Here is a 24,247-nt window from a genome sequence, read left to right as displayed (position 1 = left end):
ATTATATGGACACACACAATAGGAACACTTTTGAGAGCCTGCATTTTAGTTAATATTTAATACAAATTCTCAAATACTATATAAGACAGTAGCTGAGGGCTTACATGCATGTTTAAAAAAGGGAAGACATCATGGTGGAATGGAATAGCTTAGTAAATATTCAGGTAATAAGTGAAATTTGTAGGAAGGGTAATAGCTGAACAGACAAAGAAAGTGACTTCTCATTGAGAAGAATTTTTAAAAACTATGTGCAGATGAATATGAGTGTGGCGTTTAGGGGGAAATAGGGTCAATGGGGGTTCATTGGAAAGAAGTTGAGCACTTAGGTCAGACCAGAGCAGTTGGGCCTGTTGAAAGAGGTCACGGAGAAGATGTGACTGCCGGTCTGGACCTGGGGCAATCGGAGGTTCCTCACCCCTCCTCTGTCCTTGGAATGTATGTTCTGCCCACTGTTGCCACAGTGGGAGCTGTTACAAGGACGCAGCTTTGACAGAGCAAGGTGTTGCTGAGACCATCTAGACTGAATATGTGAGTGAACCCAGTTAAGGTCTCTATATTAACCTTTAAGATTCTGGCAGGCTGAGACAGAGGTCTACTTGTCTTGAGGCCGCCCACGACAGGCTTTTTATGCAAATTCCCTTGCTTATTACACCTGCCACCTATCAATCTGTAGTGGTCTGCCTTTTTCTTCTGCTTTTCCTTGCCCTCTCAGGGGTCAGTTTCTCTTTTTACCTGGGAAGCTCCTGAGGTTTCAAACCAATAGGGTAATGGAGAGTTCAAATTTGATGTTGTAGGCCGTGGAGAGATACTGAAATGTTTGGGGAGATAGAGTAGTAAGTGTAGTTCACAGTGTCTCCTCCTGAGTCATACAACCAGGGTGCAAATCCTGACTCTGCCTTTCACTAGCTTGGTGACTCTGCAAGTTGTTTAATTCCTCTAAACTTCAGTTTTGTCTTTAGGATTGGAATATAATCATTCTTACTTTATTGGACTGCATGAGGATCGACATAGATAATACATATATATCTCTTAGCATGATGCCTGATGTGGAGTAAATGCTCAATAATCACTAAGCTGTTGTTATGATTAATAACATGAGGCTAGAAGTTAGAGAATTTCAGAGCAGTGTAACTAGAGGAGGCCAACTTGCTTCTAAGATTAGTGTAGCAATCCAAACTGTTTTAATGTACAATAAAATCTTAGAAATGTTAAATCAATTAAGCTTATTGATTCTCAGAAACTCTGGTAAATGTGCTTTAGTAGAGAGAATAGAATCAAAGCTTTGCCTTCAGCACAATTTGTAGATTATTTTCAGATTTAAATAAATTTTGTGCAATCTTGTGGATTACTATAATGGAAGTTGCAAGCTGTTTTTTTGAGTAAGAAATACCTTCTGAATGTGAGGCCATAATATATTTGTTCACATGTTCTCTTGTGAAACTGTGAGCTCTTCGGATCCAGGGACTTCAACAGCACTGAGGACAGGGCCACCCCGTGGAATGTAAAGCACCAATTGGGCAAAGAACAGTCGTGCTGACAATGGCTCCAGACCATACTGTGGTTTCCATTCATGTTTGCTTATGGAGTTGCTTTTACTTTTATTTTCTAAAGGAATCCATGCACATTTTGTTAAAAATCATGAACTAGTACTAAAGGACTTATAACAAAATAGAGCAGCCCCTTGTCACACCCCTCTCCAATCCCAGTTCCACACTCAGAGACAACAGCTTGAAAATCTTCTGACACTTCCTTCTAATATTTACCTCCACTTTTCTAAAGAATAAGCTTGTATTGCTACTTATCGAATTATCAGTTATTAATATAACTTGTGCATTTCTCTTTATGTTACAACTTCTACTTCTTTACGTTTATTTTCATGACATACTTATAGCATAATTTTTGGTGAAAATAGTAGTTAATCTTTGCATTATTACTACGTAAATATTATTCATTGCTGAATTATGTAGTGTACACTTATTTAATTTCTTTTCTTCTACCATTTTGTGTTGCCTGGCATGGACTATGCCTGATTTTTTCCACTAGCTTACTTTCCATATATTTTTAACTAATTTTCCAAATCCTCAAACAGTTCTGTAACATTCCTCTTAATATTTTTTCACAAATTCTGGACTAGAGTTTCAGGCACTATATCAGTTCTTTTACTCTTTAGGAATCCTCCCCGACATTATAAAGCTCTCCTGTCCCTTGTGCTTCAATCGGTACTCCCTGCTATCTGGATCTGCCACCCAACTGCCATTCTGAGACTTTCCCTTCACCTGGGGCTTCACCTGGGACGTCCCTTATCTTACACTTGCATTGGATCCTCTCTCTCCTGGATGGTATCTCTGCCTCTTTCTGGCTTTACTCTCCTGTTTGGGTGAAGCCAGATGCTCAATGAAAGTGGGGGAGGTGAATGTCTTGAGACTTTGGGTATCGAATTCTAGTTCAACCTTTTATCCCCTTCTCTAGCTTTCAGTATGGCAGTTGCAAGCTCTCATCATATTCAGATTCCTGGTCCTTATTACATTTTTGATCATCTATTCCATCTCTGGAAGATTTTTAAAATATTTTTTTTATTATGGTAGTGTGGTAAGCTAAATAATGCCTTCCAAAAGATGTCCACAACCTAATCCCCAGAACGAGTAACTGCTTTTTCCCCTCAAGGAGATGAAAATTTAGTTTAGGGGACACAACACCCACATATGAGGCAATCAGGAAACAGCATTAAGCAATAGGTAATCCAATGCCAAAATAAAGAGTACAATGACAGTTACATGGAAGTTTAGAGAATGTACATCATTATAAATCAGAGAACTAAAGGATAGCTTCATGTAGCAGGTGGGAATTGAATGGTCTCTTAAGATTGGATAGAAGTTACAGGACACTTAAGGCAAGACAAATATGCATAAAAATGACCAGTGAGAAGCTGACCAGTAAAGAGAGGTGATGGGAAACAGGGAGATATGTTTGGACAAGGAGCATAGAACAAGGCTATGGCAAGACTTGAGAACCGGACCTATTAGGTAGGAGTCATATCAAGACTTTTAACACTTAATTCAACATGAATTGGGAACTCTGTGGGCATGAGCAAGACTTATCAAAAGGTATGTTTCACTGTAGGGTGATTGTGTGGGAACCTTGAGGTTTATTTAAAAGTTATCCCCCCAAATAAATATCTACATAAAGTGACACTGTCCAAGAGAAGGGTGTGTGGAGTTGAAGAGGGGAACGAGATGTGTGAATGCAAATCTAACACCTCTGTGTACAGAATTTCAGACTATTCACCTTTCATCCCTGTCCCTTATGAACTTCTTCTGTAGCTGGTGTCTCCAAATCTGAGCTTTTCCAGGATCTTCAGGGCAAATGGATTAGCTTCTTGCTGCTGCTCTGGTGTGTAGACATTTCAAGTTCAGCTTCCTGGTCTTTGCTAAGTCACTTAACACTTTGCTATCCATCTTTGAAAAATATGTTGATATCTTTAGCTGTTGTCTCTTCTGCCATCTCTTTGTCCTTTGGGGTTTATACCACTCCTGTGTAATTTTAGTGAAACTTCAAGCAGTAGAAATAAACAAGAGTTGTCTGCTATGACTTTTAAAGTTGCTCATTAAATATTTAATGAATTAATGAATAGAAAATCAAGAAATGGTGGAATGATTAACTATTGCAAAGACATAAAGCTGTTTTCTGACCATGGTTCAAGATGTACTTCATTTATTTAAAGTTTTTAGTCCTTAAATAGTAGATGACTGACTGAGAGATACTAAAAAGAGGCACGGTATCAGGGTAACATGTGTAGTTTAATTGTAAGCCCTACCTACACATAAACTTGCAGTCACACACATTTGCCCTTGAAACTAAGATTAGTGAAAGATACTTACTACTACTAATTTTTATACAAATAGAGATCTTATGAGGGAAAGAAAGCAGATATTAGTAACTACATTTTAGAAACGAGGAGGAAACAGAATCCAAGAGTTAGACCAATCTGCTAAATGTTGCATGTCAAACCAATGGTATGCCTAGAAATTGAAACCAAATATTTTGACTCTTAGTTCAGTTTTTTTTTTCTCAATACACCCTGTGACCTCTCAGAAGACCATATGTGGCTGCAATAATTTTATTTGTACGATGATTAGCATTTCCCAAAAGGAATAAGGAATGGATTAATAAGCCAGAATGGTTAAAAAATTGGAGATAACTTAATTTGAAAAAGATTATAATGATTTTTAAATTTCACCTAACACAAATCAGCTATTATAATCCTTTATTAAAATATTAATATCTTTGCATTTAAAATTTGCTACACTGCTGAATCTATTCTTATTACAATTAATGTTAAAATGCATCCCCCTTCAAAAGGATGGTATAAATGTTGGAACTGAATGTCCAAATCATTCTGTGATATGCATGATTTTTATCATACGTATATATTACATGTATAATTGTAACCAAAATCATACAATATTTAATGGTTCCAACAAGAGCTATTAGCATCAAATTAATTAATGACATGCCATTTAAGCGTCTTTTCTTTCTATTTTTCTCATAGATTTTCCTCTGGTTATTCACATCATTTGAGCACTATTATTTACATGCATCATATGGCTATTTAGGTGATGTTGATATGCTCTGAATATTACACTATACTTCATTTACATAATGAGCTAAATATGTTTCTTAAGGCTGGTAACTGTAGTCATTTCCTCATCTTGTTACTGAGGACTTTCCAGGCAAATATAATAGAGATGCAGAAGGGAAGAAAGATTATGACCTTGGAAACACAATAGGGCAGGTTCTTCTATATCTGGGCAATGTTTTCAGTTATCAAAAGATGTTGCCCCAAGTGGTAGGACAAAAGATAAAGTTTATTTTCAAAATGTAGGGGAGAGGATGAAATGAAATTAATATAATTGTTATTTAATAAATTCATCACTTTATACACTACATTACTTCTGGTGTGTGAATATTACTCGTCATTGCTTATTTTATTTATTCATTTATTTAACAAACATTTATTGAGCATCTGCTATGTGCTAGGTACCATAATAAGAACTGGGGATGTGGTGTTGAATAAAACCATACAGAGATACGGTCTCTGTCCTCATCAATAGTACATTATAGTAGGGAGACTAATGACAAACAAGTAAACTATTAACGAGATCTACTCGGTGGATGGTAAGCCCTATGAAAACAAAAATCAGAGTAAGGAAATATAGAGTTACTGTTGGGAGAGGGGCTATAATTTTCAATAGAATGATCTCGGAACATCGATGCGAAGATGACGTGTGAGGGGATCTGAATGATTCGAAGTTGTCAGCTACGCAAAGATCTTGGCGTTTGAAAGAAATACAGAAAACTTTATCTGTACTTCATCATGTCATTTAAATACATCTCTCATAGTTTCATGGCTAAGATGGAGATAAGTAAACTAGGTGCTTGGACAATTGGGTAGATTAAATACTGGTGAACAACTGTGCCCAGATGGTTCTGATTAAAGAAACAATGGCACCACAGGGTAAGCAAGGTTCTAGTGGCATGATGTAGGACATTGGCCTTACCCTGGTCCTAGTTACTGATGTGATCAATTACACGAATGGAGATACAGAAATAGGGACTTCTGCGGCAGTCCATTGGTTAAGATCCCTAGCTTCTTCTGCAAGAGACGTGGGTTTGATCCCTGGTCGGGGAACTAAGATCCCACATGCCATGCGGTGTGGGCCCCCCCAAAAAAACCACAGAAATAATAGCAATATTTTTATGGAGGAGAGGGAAGTGGGATTGTATTAGATAATGAAGTCTATATTTTTTATGGTGAGTTTTAACATCCTGAATCTATGTAACTACATGTATTTACACTTTCTTTTATGACTTCTTGGTGTTCTGTGTCCTGTTAGAAAGCCCAGCAAGATTATTTTAAAACACACGCATTGATTTCTAGCATTTTATTAGTTATATTTTAGTGTAAGTACTGAGGTAGCAATTAGTTTCGGGGTTTTTTTCCCAAAATGATTTGTCTGTTCTTTCAATACCACTTATTAAGAAACTATTTTTCCTCACTGATTTGAAATGCCACTTTTGTCAAAATCTAAATTCCTATATGTATTATAAGTATAGTTACATATATGTCTGGATGATTTATTCTGTTCCATTCATCTATCTCTTCTTGTGTGTGTGCTCATGATTTAAAATTTTAGACAGATTCCTGAGATAAAAGTTTTTTTTTTATGTAGATGGAGCCTGAACAAAAAGACACAAATTGGTTCAGTTGTATAGTGGGGCAGAATATCTAGCCCTATCACAGAGGTATTGAAAACAGAGTCACTACTACTGTGACTTTGCCTAAAATTGGAAGTTGACAAGAGTCAGAAGGCCTGAAGGAGTTTGCTCTTCATTTTGTTGACAGTAGGAAACCTTTGACAAATTTAAATGCAGGGAGTGACACAGTCAGAACTCTGTTTTAGAAAGATTATTCCAGTGGCAAAGTAGAGGATTGAGATTGGCTGAATAACGAAACCATTGCAGGTTCAAACTTCCATGTGTAGATTTTTGTTCGTTTTTAACAAATTCTTACTAGGAAACTGAAATCTTTTGTTTATCTAGTCATTAAGTGACTTTGGGCATTTTTCTTCTGTCTTTGCCTATGGAATTATAGATATCTCTTCTGAGAATGGTGCTTCTGTGACTTTAGAAAAAAAAATTTTAATGTGAGCTAATCTAGTGACCTTTAAAAGTAAGGTTCTTTAACAAGGGAGAACACACTATTTTTTTGACCAGAGTTGCCTTTTTTTCTGTTGTCTGATCCAGGAATCAAACAAACTGTCAGGGAACTCCTCATGGGATTTTTATAGCATGGTGGGTTTTCACCCCAATAGTGCCCTAGAGGAAACCTGTCTGAACAGGAAATTTGAAATGCCTCTCAAAAGGGGAATGCTTTTCCATGGCTAAATGTCAACCCAAAAAAATGGTTTCTTATCTTTATATTCCCAAGGTAGCAATATTGGAAAGATTTTCTTTTCAAAGTCTCTATCTAGAAGGCAAAGAACACAGTTATAAGTTAGGATAGGAGCTATAAATTACATATTGAAAAACTCTCAAAACATGAGTTTTATTTCAGATAAAGTTTGTAATATATGACTTTATTGCCACTTCAACAATGCTTATTTTAATTTCAAGGTTGCAATATATCACTAAATTATTTGATTCTAGTCCCTAAAGGAGCAGCATGAAGACTTTAATTTCCAATATAATTTGAAAAACTAGTTCATTACATATTTTGTTTTTGAAAATTAATGTGATATACAGCCTTTAAAGTGGGTTCCAAGGGATCCTACCCTCCTAGCATTCACTTTCATGGGTAATACTCTCCTCTTGAGTGTGTCCTGGATGTATTGATTCACTTCTAACGAAGAAAATATGACAGAAGTTATAGTATGTCACTTCTGAGATTAAGTTGTTAAAAGATTGTGACTTCTGACTTAGGTGATTTATCTCACTCTCTCTTGGATCATTTACTCTGGAGGAAGACAGCTGCCATGTTGTGATGTAGCCCGCCGGAGAGGCCCATCGTTCCAAACAACCAAGGTCTGCCAAGAACCATGTGAGTGAGCTTGGAAATGAATCCCTTCCTTCCCCAGTGAAACGTTCAGTTGCAAGCCTAGCTGACTGCTTGACTGTAACCTCATGAAAGACCTTGAGCCAGAGGCAGAAAACAAGTTGAGCCCAGATTCTTAGACCAGAGACACTTTGAGATAGTTGTTTTCTCAAGTCATTAAGTGACTACTAAGTTTTGAAATAATCTTTTCACAACTGTAGATAACTAATACTCTACCTCTATCCCTAAGATTGTCAATTACATTTAACTGTTTATTGTCTCAAACTGCCATTTTCTCTGCATCAGACATAGAGACAGTGGGTCCTACTGGTTTATACTCATATTTGGTTATTTAAGAGACCCAGAAAAAAAAAAAAAAAAGAGACCCAGTAGTACTCAAGACTCTTTCCTGTTCTGTTACTGTGTTGTTGTTTTTTTTAACATCTTTATTGGAGTATAATTGATTTACTATGGTGTGTTAGTTTGTGCTTTATAACAAAGTGAATCAGCTATACATATACGTATATCCCCATATGTCCTCCCTCTTGCGTCTCCCTCCCACCCTCCCTATCCCACCCCTCTAGGTGGTCACAAAGCACAGAGCTGATCTCCCTGTGCCATGTGGCTGCTTCCCACTAGCTATCTATTTTACATTTGGTAGTGTATATATGTCCATGCCACTCTCTCACTTCATCTGTTCCTGTGTTTTTAAAATCACATTTTAATAATAAAATAACAGTAAAATAATACTGGTGAAAACAAAAAAAATTACAACTCTACCTTATTACCATGACAAGGGCAAACCTATTCGTTAATTGTATACTGGGCCTCTCCTTTTCCCCAGATAGCAGAGACTGTTAATTCTCACTGATAACTACCTTTACTTTCACATTTCCTAGCCTCCTTTGCAATGATGTTGTCCATGTGACAATTTTTGACCATTAGAATGTGTATAAGTCTTGAGTGTCACATACAGGCCAAGGTTGAAGATCTGATGTGCCTTTCCCAGACACTGCCCCTAACCTTCCACTGGCTATTTGATGCTAAGGCAACAATAAGCCCCCGACTGGAAGCAGCCTGAGCCCCTAAGTCACGGCTTATCAGAAAACTCCCTAGTTTGTAATTGACTGGTCCAAGAACAGGCCATATTTTTGTTACCCAGCGTTTCCCATCTTATCTTGATTAACATCCTCCCAACACTTACACCCACTCCAATCTCATAAGGAGGAAAGATCTTTTGTTGTTTTAACATTAACATTGTCTAAGCATTTGTTGTAACTGATTGGGATAACATGTTTGAGCTGCTAAATTGTGCCTAGAAATAGAAACTAAAATGGTTTACATTAATTATTCTCTTAAGAGCAGAAGGTCTCAGACAGGAAAGAGCACAGAGAAGACAGGTGCAAAAAAATGGGCTGGAGTTTATTTGGTTTGGGTTTATTTAGAATTATTTGTTTTTCCTGTGCAAAATCAAAAAGGAATAGTGAATTCTGAGTGGTGAGTAGCGAAACTTAGGAGAAATAGATGTGTGAAGAAGATTTTTAGAACATAGTTCTGGGTGGTATGCAACATAATTCCCTGTGTCACTTCTTTTAGGGCTTCAGTAAATATTTTCATTGTTTTCCAGCAGTCCTTTGGATGGTAAAATAATATGGCTTTTGTATCAGTAAAGAATTTGGTTACACTAAAAATGTTTTATTGATGACTTACTTTGATCTAGATATTGTGCTAGAAGCTGCAGATCCAAAACTGAACGAGATAGATATCATCCTCACTTACACAACAAGAGCAGACTTCTCATTACCCTCTAGGAGTTTACAGTGTAGAGTAAGATACAGAAATTAAATAATTACAGTAATGTGTTGCAGCATGATAAGTGTTATGATAAGGGAAGAAGAAGATGTTAAGGAAACACAGAGGAAGACCTCCTAACGTAGATAGGCAGGCAGGCAAGACTTCTAAGGGGAAGCGACAGGTAAGCTAGAACCAAAAATGTGTGTAAGAGCTATACAGGCAAAGGGTGTAGGGAGTAGTTTAGACAGCTCAGTGGAAATGTTTGTGCCCGGTAAATGGGAGATCTTCTTAGAACAGTTATTTTAGTTTCTTTCTGCAGGCTCTTCACAGAGCTTAGACCTGAGTTCATAGAGCCAGGTTAAGGGACCAAGGTAGGTTACCATGCTACCCTCCTTGAGAAATGGTCCCTCTCCCAAATACCCACACAAACACACGTCAGTTCCCATGCAAACTCAAGAAAAAGAACTCTTGAGTCTACACAATTCAACTGACTCATTCAAACAGATTTCAAACAGCACCTGCACTATCACCTCCTTAGACATGTCTGAATTCCTCCAGTGGGCAAATTGTGGCTTCAAACCTTTACTATTCCACATACACACATCAAGTATTTGTCTATGATGCTCTGTAATCTTAATACATGGGTTTAGTGAGAGCTTAATAGTTTATTATATTAATGTAGTCTGATTTATTTATCAATTCATCAGTTTGGAGACCTTTACATTGTTAATGACATTTTCCAATTATAGTTAACATTTTAATTAATGCCTTTAGACATCTATTTTCTGTTGCCTTATTTTCTTACATAAAGCCTTAGGAATTAATTACTGGATTGCTGAAACATTAAGGCACCATGGAAAGAGCATGACTAAGATTATTTTACCATTCCTTCTCGCTCAAGTTACTTCACTTTTTAAAGCATTGATTTCCTTACTTGTAAAATGGGAAGAATGGTAGGACCTATGTCATAAGTATGTTGTGAAAATTAATTAAGCGAGTTCATGTAGGTAAGGCTTAGAAGACAGTGTCTGGTGCCTAGAGAACACTGCTGCAGGGAATGCTGTTGAGGTGGTCAGAACAGAAGCTGGAAACCAGTTGTAAAGCTAATCGCAGTTGTCTGGATGAGAGATGATGGTAGCTTGGACTCACAGCACGGTAATGAAATTAGTGAAAGGTGTATGGCTTCAAGAAATATCTCATATGTAGAACTGAGAAGATTTGCCCATGGGTTAATGCTTAGGGGAGTGGTGAAAGAAAGAGAGGAGTCAGGATAACTGTAAGGTTTTTGTACTGAGCAATGGAAAGGATAAAATTACTATATTCTGAAATGGGGAAGATTGGGGGAAGTGCAGATATGGGGGCCACAGTTAAGAACTTGGTTTGAATATGTTAAATCTGAAATGCCTATCAGGCATCCAAGGAGAGATATCAAGCAGGCAATTAGGTATACAAGCCTGGTGTCTAGGAGGAGAGCAACAGGCTAGATTATAATGGTGGGAGTCTTCCACCTCTTGGTAGTATTTAAAACCAAGTAACTGGACAAGATCACCAAGGGAGCAAGTGTAGGTAGAAAAGGGAAGAGGTCCAAGGGCTGACCTCTGGGCCTCTTCAACCTTTATTGTGCAGAGAGATGAGGAAACCCAGCGAAGGAGATTGAGGAGGAGGTGAGGTAGGATGAAAGGCAGGTAAGTGTAGTGTCACAAAAATCTTGGGAGACAAATATTTCACTCTGGAGTTTGACTGTGAATGATTTGGGAGAGGGTCTAGGCTCTCAAGATGGGGAAAGGCTGACATGGAGAGGTTGTTGTTGGAAAAACAGACACTAGACTCTGAAGTCAGAGAGATTCAAATTTGTATATAGGTTCTACCAGTACCAGACGTGGTACCTTGAGCAAGTCACCAAACCTCTGTCTACTTAATTTTTCTCATGCAGTAAATGGACATAAACAATACGTAACACACTGGGTGGTTGCAAAGATTAATGAGATAATTCATGCAGAGCTGAGCACTCAGAAAAGCCTGCGTATACAGTAAGCACTCAAAAAATATGGATGAGTTATTTTACTAGCAGTCATTACTATTACTAGTACAGTCCATTTTATCATAGAGTTGTGAATAAGGAATAAAATTGTTTGGCACTCTCTTAACATAGTGCCTGGCACATGACAGGTTATCAAGAAATAGTGTGTGCATACGTGTATGTACACAGTTACAAATGTATGCACTTTTTTTTTTTAATAAATCATTTTTATTTTTGTTGTTGTTGAATATATATATATATTTTTAAAGATTAATTGATTGATTGATTGATTGGTTGCTATGTTGGGTCTTCGTTTCTGTGCTAGGGCTTTCTGTAGTTGCGGCAAGCGGGGGCCACTCTTCATCGCGGTGCGCGGGCCTCTCATGATTGTGGCCTCTCTTGTTGCGGAGCACAGGCTCCAGACGCGCAGGCTCAGTAGTTGTGGCTCACGGGCCCAGTTGCTCCGCGGCATGTGGGATCTTCCCAGACCAGGGCGTGAACCCGTGTCCCCTGCATTAGCAGGCAGACTCTCAACCACTGCGCCACCAGGGAAGCCCCTGTATGCACTTTTATAAAACTCTTGAGGCAATGTCTGGCAAACTGTGTAAAAATTATGGTAATAACTGCCAGTTTCATCATGGGCTAACCACGGTTCTAAGCAACTTACATCACCTTAACAACTCTTTGAGGAAGTCACTATTGCCCCTTATCAGATAACAGGTGAAGAAACAAGCAAAGAGAGGGTGAATCCCTTGTCCAATTTCATCAGGTGAGCATGACTTGAAGCACATGGTTTGGCTCTAGCCCCACTCTCTTACCCCCTACGCTGTAGTGCTCCTCAGTAGTAATGTCAGCGTTAGTAGCAAGCTGTGAGTATCAGAACAATAATGGGTAAACTTTCAAAGGTGAGAGGTGGTTGTGATTAAGGCAGCCAGCTTGCTCATCACTGTAATGTTTGTCTTTGGGGATTGATCATCTTTGTGCCTTTGGGCCCAGTAAGTGCTCTCTTCCTAAAAGGGCCGTCCATTGACACAAACTTGTGCTGAGATCCTAGAACCTCTAAACAATGATTTCTTGTCTTAATGTAAAAGGTAACCTTCTCATTGCTTCTATTCCTTTCTCCATTCTCCACCGAGAGCTTTTTGCTGACTTACTATGGATTTCAGATTCCCAACTCTCTGTTTATACGCTTCACAGTAATCATCTAATGGTCTCCAGAAATAATAGGAATAATAGGATATTATTTTTCATTGAGTGCTGTGGAAATCTTCAGAATGAGTGATAGCTTGTCTTTGTTTTGATTGTTTCATGTTTTGAATTTCTTCTAATTTTATTACTGTTGTTTGTTGTGCCCTGAATTATGGAATTAAGATTATTTCACTAACATTGTAATTTATGCTCTGTGTGTAGCTTGTGCTTGGGAAAAGGAAGGTATTCATTCCGTGCTAATAATATTTTGACAAGGTAAATGTATACATTTTGAAATCTTTGCAGTATATTTTTCCAAACCAAAAAAAATCCCCAAAACAGTTTTAACAGGTTTTATATGTGTACAACTTTTGAGTAACAGCTCATGATAAAGAATCCAAAAAAAGTTACCAGCTATGTGCTTTCTTTCTCTAAATATTCTACTGCAGTGCTAATGAGGCCATGGCAAATTAGAAGGAAGGGAATGAGTATTCAAAGATTTATTGAGGAAGGAACTATATTTAAAATACACTGTATATTCTTTTATGCCCTTGAAAATATTGAATAATTCAGGCCAAGTGTAGATACCACACCAAAACTTTTCTAACCCATGTATTATAACTATGTCATTGTCTTTCCATTTCCTAAACAAAAACAAAATAGAACAAAACCATAACTATTTCACTGAGGACTTGCAATGTCTTCATTTTTTTCTAGATTTATTGAGGTATAATTAACAAAATTATATATACTTAAGGTATACAACATGATGGTTTGATATACATATACATTATAAAATGATTATCACAATCAAGTTAACACATCCACCACCTCACATAGTTACCTTTTTTGTTGAGGTGATGATGGTGAACACTTAAGATCTACTCTCTAGCAAATTTCAAGTACACAAGACAGTGTTATAAACTACAGTCACCATGAAGTATATTAGATCCCCAGAACTTATTCATCTTATAACTGAAAGTTTGTATCCTTTGACCAACATCTTATTTTCCTCACATCCCAGTGTCTGGCAACCACCATTCTATTTTCTGTTTCTATGAGTTTTTTTCCCTAAGATTCCATATATAAGTGATACCATACAGTATTTATCTTTCATTCTTTGACTTATTTCACTTAGTATAATGCCCTCCAGTTTCATCCATGTTGTTGCAAATGGCAGGATTTCCTTCTTTTCACCTCTGAATAATATTCCATTATATATATATATATATATATATATATATATATATATATATATATATATAAATATATCAATATAATATATATCATAATATCATATATATCATAATATATATCATATATATTTACCACATCTTCTTTGTCCATTCATCTGTCAATGGAAACTTCAGTTATTTCCATGTCTTGGCTATTGTGAATAATGCTACAATGAACATGGGAGTGAAGACATCTCTTCAAGATACAGATTTCATTTCCTTTGGATATATACCTAGTAATGGAATTGCTCGATCATATGGTAGTTCTATTTTTAGTTTTTTTGAGGAAACTCCATGGTGTTTTCCATAGTGGCTGCACCAATTTACATTCCCACCAATAGTGCACATGGGTCACAACGTCTTCATAATTACAGCTAGTGAAAGTTAGGTACAACAGATTCTTTGGGGCATACTGCAGCGAGGGTTGTGGAAAGAACTCAAGATTAGAAGGACAGACAATTGGGTTCTATTCTTGACTTTTCCTCAACTGAGTGGGTGACTTGAGGCAAGTTCCTTCATTTTCCTTGGCCTCAGTCGTCTCATTTGGAAAAGTAGACAAGTAAACTAGATGGGTGGTTTTAAAATCATTTGATAGTGGGACCTCTTTTAAACAATGACTTCTTACATCGTGAATAGCTAAACTTGGAGTCCCTGAGGTCACTCAGTGGAACTCTGGAAACTTGCAAAATGACAACATCAACAATAGTAATAATTTAAAGGCTGACATTTGATTATCCACTTGACTAATGCTTACTGGGAAAATATTGACCTACTATGAGTCAGGCATTATTATAGGTTGTGAGAAAACAGTGGTAAGCTGAACAAAGTTTGTGCTGTCAAGGAACTTACTTTCCATTTGAGATTTTACCCCAAACCTGGCTCTGACCTTTGCATTGCTCATTGAACGAAGCACAAATCTCCCTGGCATTTCAGGGAGGCCTCAACCACAAGGCCCCAACTGCTTCTCTCAGCTTTTTACCTCAACACCCCTCTAGATGTGTCTCAGAATTTTTTCAGAGTGGAAAGTTCACTATTCCTGACATTTCTCACAATTCATAATGGCCTGCCTACTTGCCTTTTCCCAAGTTGTTTTATTTTCCCACATCATACCCTGCTCCCATGTCTATCTCTTAAAACTCTACTGGTTCTTCAAGGAGCAACACATATGGTACATAATCTCTTCACATGAAACCTTTCAGTGTGCACACTCCCTCAGCCCCAAGCTGTATTTGATTCATCCTTCCTTTGTAATTCCATAACACAAGAAATCACTTTTTAGATACTTAGGCATTTAATTAATTTCACCCTGTATTATGCCCCTTTATGTACTTGTCTTTTGGGTCTCTCTTTGGCTGCTTCCATACCAAAAAGACTTTGACCACTGGCACTACATAGTCTTCATTGGTCATATAGAAATTTTAGAGTTTTGGTTACACGTCGCACTTGGTATGAAATATTTATAGGACACTGGATGAATATTTACTCCTTTGAAGTAACAAAAGATATATCTGAGAACTATTTTATCTTTATTTTTAAAAAGTACTTTGGTTATGAATAAAAATAGTCAAAGGCTAATATTTATTGAACAGTTACTATGTGCAATTCACTGTTCTAAATGCTTTCTATGTCTTTGAGGTAGGTAGATAAAGGTACTGAAAATTAATAACATGTCCAAGGTACATAGTTTAGGAAGTGATGCAGCTGGGATCTCAACCCACACAATCTAATTCCAGACTCCATGTCTTTAATATCTCTAGTACTATGTGGCATTTTCATATTATTCTTTATAGTTTCTGTATAGGGTTAAGCTTTTCAAAATTAAATACTGTTAATAGGACATCAAAGAACACAAATGGCATAACAAGAGTTAGCTAGGATGTAATAAACCTGTGTTCAATACTGACATATTTTTGACAAGGTAAGTAGAAATATTTACTTGATAAGTAAAACGGACCATAGGTTGGTAACCTACATGAATTATAAAATCCATGTTAATTCAACCCTTTTCTTTTTCTAATCAGCAGGCATAATTGTTTCAGAGGAAGAGCCACCAGCATCAGAGGAATCCATTCCAAGGCCTGCATCAGAAGAGGAGGGAGGCACTAGGACACTGGTTGGCCCTTTTAGAGGAAAAGATGCACTTAGTGCCTAATAGGACTATTAGGTGAAGGGATGAGATACGATCTGCACAATAACAAAACTGTTGTCTACCAAGTTTCCTCAGAGTGTCATCATGGTATTTAAGAAGGAAGAACCAAGATTTCTAATTCAATAGGATGTGCCACAGAGGTTGTGTGTGATATTAGACTGAAAGTTCTTCTTGGATCCAGCAAGTCTGCATCCATCTCCAGAGGAACCACTTATACATGGTCATTGCTATGGGTATTACTTATTAGCTGTGTGACTTTGTGCGGGATTATCCTCAATGTCCTCTTCTGTAAAACTGATATAATTAAAACAGACTTCCTAGGGCTTTGATCACAGTAAGATGTCATTTGTGTAAAGTATCAAGGGTAGTGTATGACACAGAAAAAGGGTTAAATGGAACTGCCATTTTTATTATTGTTACAGCTGTCAAATAGCTATTTCTGACATAAATTGGCACTTTAATTGACACACAGACATTGCATTCTGAGACAACAACCAGACTGTAGATCTAAGAGCTGTATTGACTATGGTTGTTTATAAAAATCCCTGTCCTCAATTTTCTCATTTATAAAATGGGAATAATAAAAGTAATAACCTTACAGTGAAGAATAAATGAGTTAAGGTACATAAAGTCCTTAAAATGATTTATGGCACTTACTGAGCACTCAATTTATGATATTATTATTATTGTTATGGTGGTTGCTATTGTTGTTGTCTTTTAGCAGTTTCCAAGACTCCTCTGGATAAAAGCAGGAAAAGGAGAGAAAAGAAACTCAGGAAGTGCAAGAATCTGTTTCAAAAGGAGAAATTGAATTCTACTTTTATTTGAGGTAGATGAAGGCAATAGAAAAAAGTAGTGCAAAGGTCTTAGCCTTTTATTAATTCTCTGAATTTTGGAATATTCTCTTTACCAGTGCCCAGACCTTCCCATCAAGTACTCTGGACAGGGACTAAGCTGACTGAGGCACTTTAGATTAGACAGTCAGAGAAGGACGTAACCTTTGAGATGAGACCTAAATAACTAGGAGTCTGCTCATTGGATTTCTGAGGGAAGAACCTTCCAAGCAGAGGCACCACCATTTGTACCCAGGTCCTAAGATGGAAATAGCATGGCATGTTTCAAGAAGAGCAAGGAGACCAGTGAGCAAGTAAGAGATGGGTACAGAATGAGAACAGCAAGGTGACAACAGGTTGGATCTTCCCCAGTTTTATTGAGGCTTACTTGACACTTCAAATTGTATAAATTTAAAGTGTACAATGTGAATAATTTAATATATGTATACACTGTGAAATGATTACCTGAATAAGGGTTTTGTTTTTTAACACATCTACCACCTCACATAGTTACCTTTAAATTTTTTGTGTGTGTGGTGAGACTGTTTAAGATCTATTCCCTTAGCAAATTTCATGTCTACAACACAGTATCATTAACTATAGTCATCATGCTGTATAGTCGATTTTCAGAACTTATTTGTCTTATAATTGAAAGTTTGTACTGTTTGACTAACATCTCCCCATTTTGTGTACACCTCAGGCCCTGGCAATCACCTTTCTACTCTTGGTTTCTATGAGTTTGATTTTTTTTCAGATTTCACATATAAGTGATACCATACAGTATTTGTCTTTACTCAAACTGAAGAAATGGAAATAAATATTCTATGGAAATAGAAACCAAAAGAGAGCAGAAGTTCATATATTTTTATCAGACAAAATACACTTTATGTCAAAAAGTATAACAAGAGACAAAAAAGGTCATTATATAATGATAAAAGTGTCAATTCACCAGGAAGATATAACAATTATTAATATATATGCACCCAACATTGGAACACCTAAATATATTAAGCAAATGTTAACAGGTCTGAAGGCAGAAGAAGACCTCAGTGTTTCACTTTGAACAATGAATAGATCATCCAGATAGAAGAGCAATAAAAGATATTAGATTTGAACTACACTTTAGATCAAATGTACCTAACATTTACAGAACATTCCACCCAACAGCAGCAGAATTAACATTCTTCTCTAGCACACACAGAACATTCTCCAGATATGTTAGGTCACAAAACAGGTCTTAGTAGATTAAGAAGATTAAAATCATACCAAGTATCATTTCTGACCACAACAGTATGAAATTAGAAATCAATACCAGGAGGAAAGCTAGAAAATTCACAAATATGTGAAAATTAAATGACACATTCCTGAATAATCAATGGGCCAAAGAAGAAATCAAGAAAGAAATTTAAAAAAATCTTGAGACAAATGAAAATGCAAACAGAACATAAAACTTATGGGATGCCGCAAAAGGAGTCTTAAAAGGGAAGTTTATAAACATCTAAACATCTGCATCAAGAAAAAAGAAAGCTCTCAGGTAACTAATTCATACCTCAAGGAACTACAAAAACAAGAAACTAAGCCCAAAGTTAGCAGAAGGAAGGGAATAACAAAGATCAGAGCAGAAATAAATAAAATAGAGACTAAAAAATAACAGAAAAAGTTCAAAGAAGCTAAGAACTTTTTTTTTTAAAGGTAAAACAGGATCTTATAGGGTCTTATGGTCTACTTTAAGACATTTTAATTTTATTCTAAGTATACCCATAAGCCATTGGAGAGTTTTGGACATGGGAGTGTCATGAACTAATTATTCTTTTTAAAAGGTCACTCTGTCTGCCATATGGAGAATAGACTGTATGAGAGTGAGCATAGTGGACAAGAATAGAAGCAGGGAAACCAGTGAGGAGGCTACTGCAGTGCTCCAAGCAGTCAGGTGATGATGTGGCCACCTTCATTCCCTGTGTACTGTACCTTCTACAGGCTGGAGGATGCAGTGAACCCACCTACAATAGAATAGGAGTTACTCCCTCCATATCTCTGGAATTATTGTGAATATCATTACTTATAAGTTACCCTTTTGAGACTGGAGGCCCTCCAGGAGGCTGTTTCTTAGGCCAATTGCATCCTTGCATCCTAGTTTCAATCATCATATTAACACCTAATTGAGATCTGTAAAGGTAAAATGGAAAAAAAGAGCCAAAAAGAAATCTGTGCCAGTGTAAACCCAACTCCAATCACCTGACCACTCCCTACCCCAATCCCTTGCTATCTCATCATGCATTATCCTTATTATTTGTATTCAAAGGCCACTCAGGGACATACATCTCTGTTGACTTGCTCTTGTTTGCTTCACTTTAATCTTTCTATGAACATCCTCTAATTTTCTGTCAAGGTTACTCATTCTGCAAGTTGTGTTCTCCCTTGAAAATGGTTCCACCCAGACCATGCTCAAGTCTTGGCACTTTTAGAGTACCACAGCAGGGCGGACTTCAGTGAATGCTACACAGCACTCCTCAGGAATGGAGCTACAGTCAGTTGTTTTTCTGCCACAGGACCAAAGTCCTTATAGATTCTAAAGCTGGGAATCAGGGTCCACCCAGGCAGAGTCAGGCAGTGGTAGACTAAGCTAACAGTTCTCTAGACACTTAACTTTTTGAGAGCCAAGACTGTGTTTGCTTTTTCTCTATCTACTTTCAGCACCCAACCATGACGATACACATAGTAGCTGCTCAGAGATGCGTGTTAGATTGATCCATTGGCTACTCTATGAACACTCATGGCCACAAGATAAGGATATGCAGAACAGACTCTTCTTTCAAACTTTAGAATTCTAGACTGTCAGAAGCCACATAGTTCAATGTTTCTACAGATTGCATCATGTATAGAGTCTTTATAAAGTGAAAACCAATCATCTCTTATCTCTAGTGTTGACAAAAATCATGCTTATTTTAATGTATGTTACTTAAATGTATGCCAACATAGCACTAGGTTTAGACCCCTATGCTTATAGTTCTTATATGGCTAGAACGTGAAAACATATTGAGAAATTAAACACAAAGCAAAATTAAAAGAACAATAATATTAAAGTAGCTACATGAATTTAATGTGATGGAAGACATCTTACTGAAACTAAAGTGTAGCTCATCATATGAATATAGTGCTGATTCCTAAGGTACAGGCTCCAGAGATTTCTGTATGTCTAAGTTAAGACATGTTGGATGATGACTCAATTCTTCCACCACTTTCTGTATTCGTACTATGAAACCTTTGTTCAGATGACACACAGTGACATCGTTTGGCTTTCATTTGTCAGGATGACATCAACAAAGGCCAACTGTGCCTTGTACTTCTGCTCTTCAAATTAGCCATGGTGCTCGTGGCGTCATGGTCACAACCCCATAGGGGCCCTGAAATCACATGCGGTATCTATGTTTAAGGTAATCATGCAGGTGACAAGGGATAGAGTTACATACCTTACTTATGTTATTTGTTTTATAGATAATCATCAGAACGAATGCACACACACGCATGCACACAATCTTATTTCAAGGAAATTTCAAGTCCCCTGAAAATGTGATTTGAGAGTACAGTTTTATAACTGCAGATATTATACTGGTTGACAATTGTGCATATAAAACATAAAGTTATTACATTTCAGCCTTGTAGGATTTCATAGAATCTCAAGCCTGAGATTTTAGGAAATCAGAGTGTTAGGGTAGAGTTGCTTAACAACATAGCATTGTAAGATCTATCCATTCTTTGGTATGTTCGGGTACTGGAGTAATCGTCCAAATTTTGGAGTGCTAATGTTGGCCCTATCCCTGATTATAATATTGAAAACATCAACTCTTAGAGCCTCAGTATTTCTTTTCTATAAAATGAGGATCATAACCTCTCTCCTGCTATCCTCACAGGGTAGATGTAGAAGCCATTGAAATGACAGATGTGAAAAAGCTTCGCAAATCATAAAAGACTGTGTACTAGTGGACCTTATTATTTCTTATACCCTTTACTTTATCGATAAAATACATCCTGGAAACAGAAACAGGAGAAGGTTCAGTCTTGATTTTGCCAGTTGGCCCACATCTGAGATGATCAGCAAGAGAATTTGAGTTTACTCAGTACTAATATTTAGCATCACATTCTTCAAAGGATAAGTAAACTTTACACTGGAATTAAGTTTATTTTGTTTCTATCCACTTGGGTTTACTAGGATATACATAGGAGGCTTTACCAAATGGCCACCCCACTCCAAGGTTTTAATTTTGCTCTGAAAGGTTCTGATAACCATAGTGACCTTGAAATAACCAATGAGAGAAGGTATCCAGGGAAGGGATAAATAATTCTCTAACCACCATTATCAATATTGCTATATTAAATTTTTAAAATACCCCTGCACTTCTTGCAATTCTGTGTGTAAGCTGATGTCTGTTCAGTCCAAATGATTTGGGCTGGTAGCCACACATATTAACTTTGCCCAGAAGCATTTCAGAAACGTAATTAAGCTGGCAGGTTGTGTCCCCTTCATGGTCCTTCTTGAATGCAGTCACATTTGCAAAACTTAAAGGCAAGCTGAAGATCATCTTGGCATGATGCAACGTTTCAAAATTTTTTTGTTTAAATGGTAGTATTTAACACACCTGGTAAAAAATGGTTTTATTCCTATTCATGGTTTCCAGAACACTCCAAACTCTCTGTGTCTCCTGCTAGCGTTTCTACAAGTTGCTCCCTGGCTTGCATAGCTCCCTTCCTTCCTACAACCACCCCTCCACATTTGATATAGTTAAATTCTCCTGCTTCTCAAGGCTAAGGTGAGATATACCCTCTTCCAGTTGACTTGCATCAGCACTTCTGATTCTACTCAACTAGTGCTTAGGTACTCCTTCATGTCTTTCTTTCTATTTATGTTATCCATGTTAGATTTATCTGTGTATTTGTTTTATAATTTTTCTATGCATGGATGAAGGAAAAGGATGAAGTATCATTTATTCTTGTATCTAGCATGCTTAGCAATACTTACCTTATAGAGTTATTGTGAGTATTAAATAAATTAATATAGTTCATTGGTTGAATTTCATCCCCCCAAATTCACATGTGGAAGTCTTAACCCCCAGTACCTCAGAATGTGACTTTATTGGAGATAGCATCTTTACAGAGATAAGTTAAAATGAGTTCATTAGTGTGGGCCCTAAATCAGTGTGGCTGGCATCCTTTTAAAAAGGGGAAATTTGGACACAGAGACACACATAGAGGGGAGATGACATGAAGAGACACAGGAAGAAGAAGGCCATCTACAAGCTCAGGAGAAAGGCCTGGAATGAATTCCTCCCTCACAGCCCTCAGGAAGAACCAACCATGCTGACACCTTGATCTGGGAATTCTAGCCTCAAGAGTGTGAGACAATAAATTTCCATTGTTTAAACAACCCAGTTTATGGTACTTTGTTATGACAGCCCTAACAAAGTAATACACGCATGTGAAGCTTCAGGCCAATATTGGCAAATGTATTCAATCGGTTTAAATGTGAACTTTTCAATGAAGCCTCCCCTGTCCTCTCACTCCCTGTCCTCCCTTCCCTCTTTTGTTTCTCTCCACTGCATTTATCAACATCTAAGTATAATCTGTTTTACTTCTTTTTTGTTTATTGTCTTGTTTCCTTACTAGAATATAAGCCCTATGAGGGCAGAGATATGTGTCTGTTTCCTTCCTTGTATTACCCAGAAGACTGCCTGGCATGTAGTAGGTATTTAATAAGTATTAATTAGGTGACAGCTACTGCTGCTATTATTGGTAAAAGGTGAATTATCTCCCTCAACACCATCCCTGAATACTAACATATATTCATTCAGTATGCTTAGTACCTGACACTGAGCTAGGTGCCAGGGATAGAGAAAGAAAGAAGATGTAGTCTCTCTTCACAAAAGGCTTATATCTAGTAGAGGGAGACAGATATGTAAGCAAACCAATGCTCCAAAAATGTTTCTTTTCCAAGAAAAGAATCTGTCCAGGGTAGGGTGGAGATCTTATAACCCTTGAGGAGTTTTCAAAAAGGGAGTGTTTCTCTTCCCACTCTCATGGCCCCATCCTCTATTTATTTTGTTTTGAACAGTCCACAAACTGGATTTATAGATTCTAAGTCTACTCAATGAAGGTCCTCTCTGTTGCCCTTACACTGCTTTCAGTGTTTCTAGTCTTACAAGTACACACAGTGTTCTTTTCTCTACCAGTGGCTTTGGACTTGTACACAGAAAGCTGTAGACTAGAAAATCAGTCACAGAATGAAAGAATGATTATATTTTTTTCTATACATGACTATAGAAAGTTAATCACAAAAGTGAGTATTATCATATAGACCAAAGAATACTGGACTAAGCATCAAAGTGTTCTGAGTCAGAATTTTAGCTTCTCCACTTCCTACATCTGTCATTTTGAGCAAGTCACTTAAATTCTGAGTCACAATTTTCACATCTGTATAATACAGTTAGAATACTTACCCTACTATTTTAATGGTCGTTTATTGTTATCAGGGGCCTGCAGCATATTAGAGTAGATAAGGACCTTAGAAATCATCTAGTTCTACTTCTCATTCTGCAAATGAGAGTACTGAGATTCAGAGAGGTTAAATAAATTTAGCCTGGGGGTATAGCTAATGAGGTCAGGATTCAGTCACACATTTCTCCAATCATTCCACTATATTTCAATGACTTTCCATACTCTACTAACAATTCAAATGGCAAAAAGAGATGGGTTCAGTTATTTTATAAATTCATATCTTAAAATTGATATGGAAGTGCCTCTTGGTAACTGCTAAGAAAATTACAAAGCAGCAAGTCTATATTCTTTAGTCTTCAATGGTTGAATATTTATACTGAGCCAAGTTTTAAAAGGCTTAATTCAGTTTCATGCCAATAACATTACTTACAAATGGTAAATTCAATCCAAACATTTACAGAATGGAAGAGAACAAAACAGGGAATGTCTTTGTTTTTTTAATTTTTTTTTTGAAATTTATTTTGTCCCTTGTTGCTTATATTTAAGTGATAAATTCCCTTCTATCTTAAAGGAGGATTTAGCTGAAAGAAAGGTATTCCCTATTCTGAAAAAGAAATATTTTCTATTCATGAAACAAAGTTTGAAATTGAATTAAAATAATTTAATTACAATATATAATTACCTTCCACAATCTTTAAAGTCAAGAGGCCCATGGGATCTGGCTATTTGTAGAGATGTTTAATCCTTTTTTACTTTAGTATTCATTAAACAAAGTTAATTCCTTCCTAATTTCCCTCTGACACACATTATGCCTCTAAAAAAGAAAAGACCTTAAACAGAGACCTTCCTTTAAACAGAGCTGCTGAGTATGTCAAATTATTCAGGCAAGAACTCACTGAACACCTTAAACAATACTTTCAAACAGATGACATTGTGTTTTAAGAACAA

This window comes from Balaenoptera borealis (genome assembly GCF_965194805.1).
Source record: "Balaenoptera borealis genome assembly, chromosome: X".
NCBI classification, from domain to species: domain Eukaryota; kingdom Metazoa; phylum Chordata; class Mammalia; order Artiodactyla; family Balaenopteridae; genus Balaenoptera; species Balaenoptera borealis.
The sequence above is the reverse complement of the archived record's forward strand: the minus strand, read 5'-3'. Positions refer to the sequence as shown.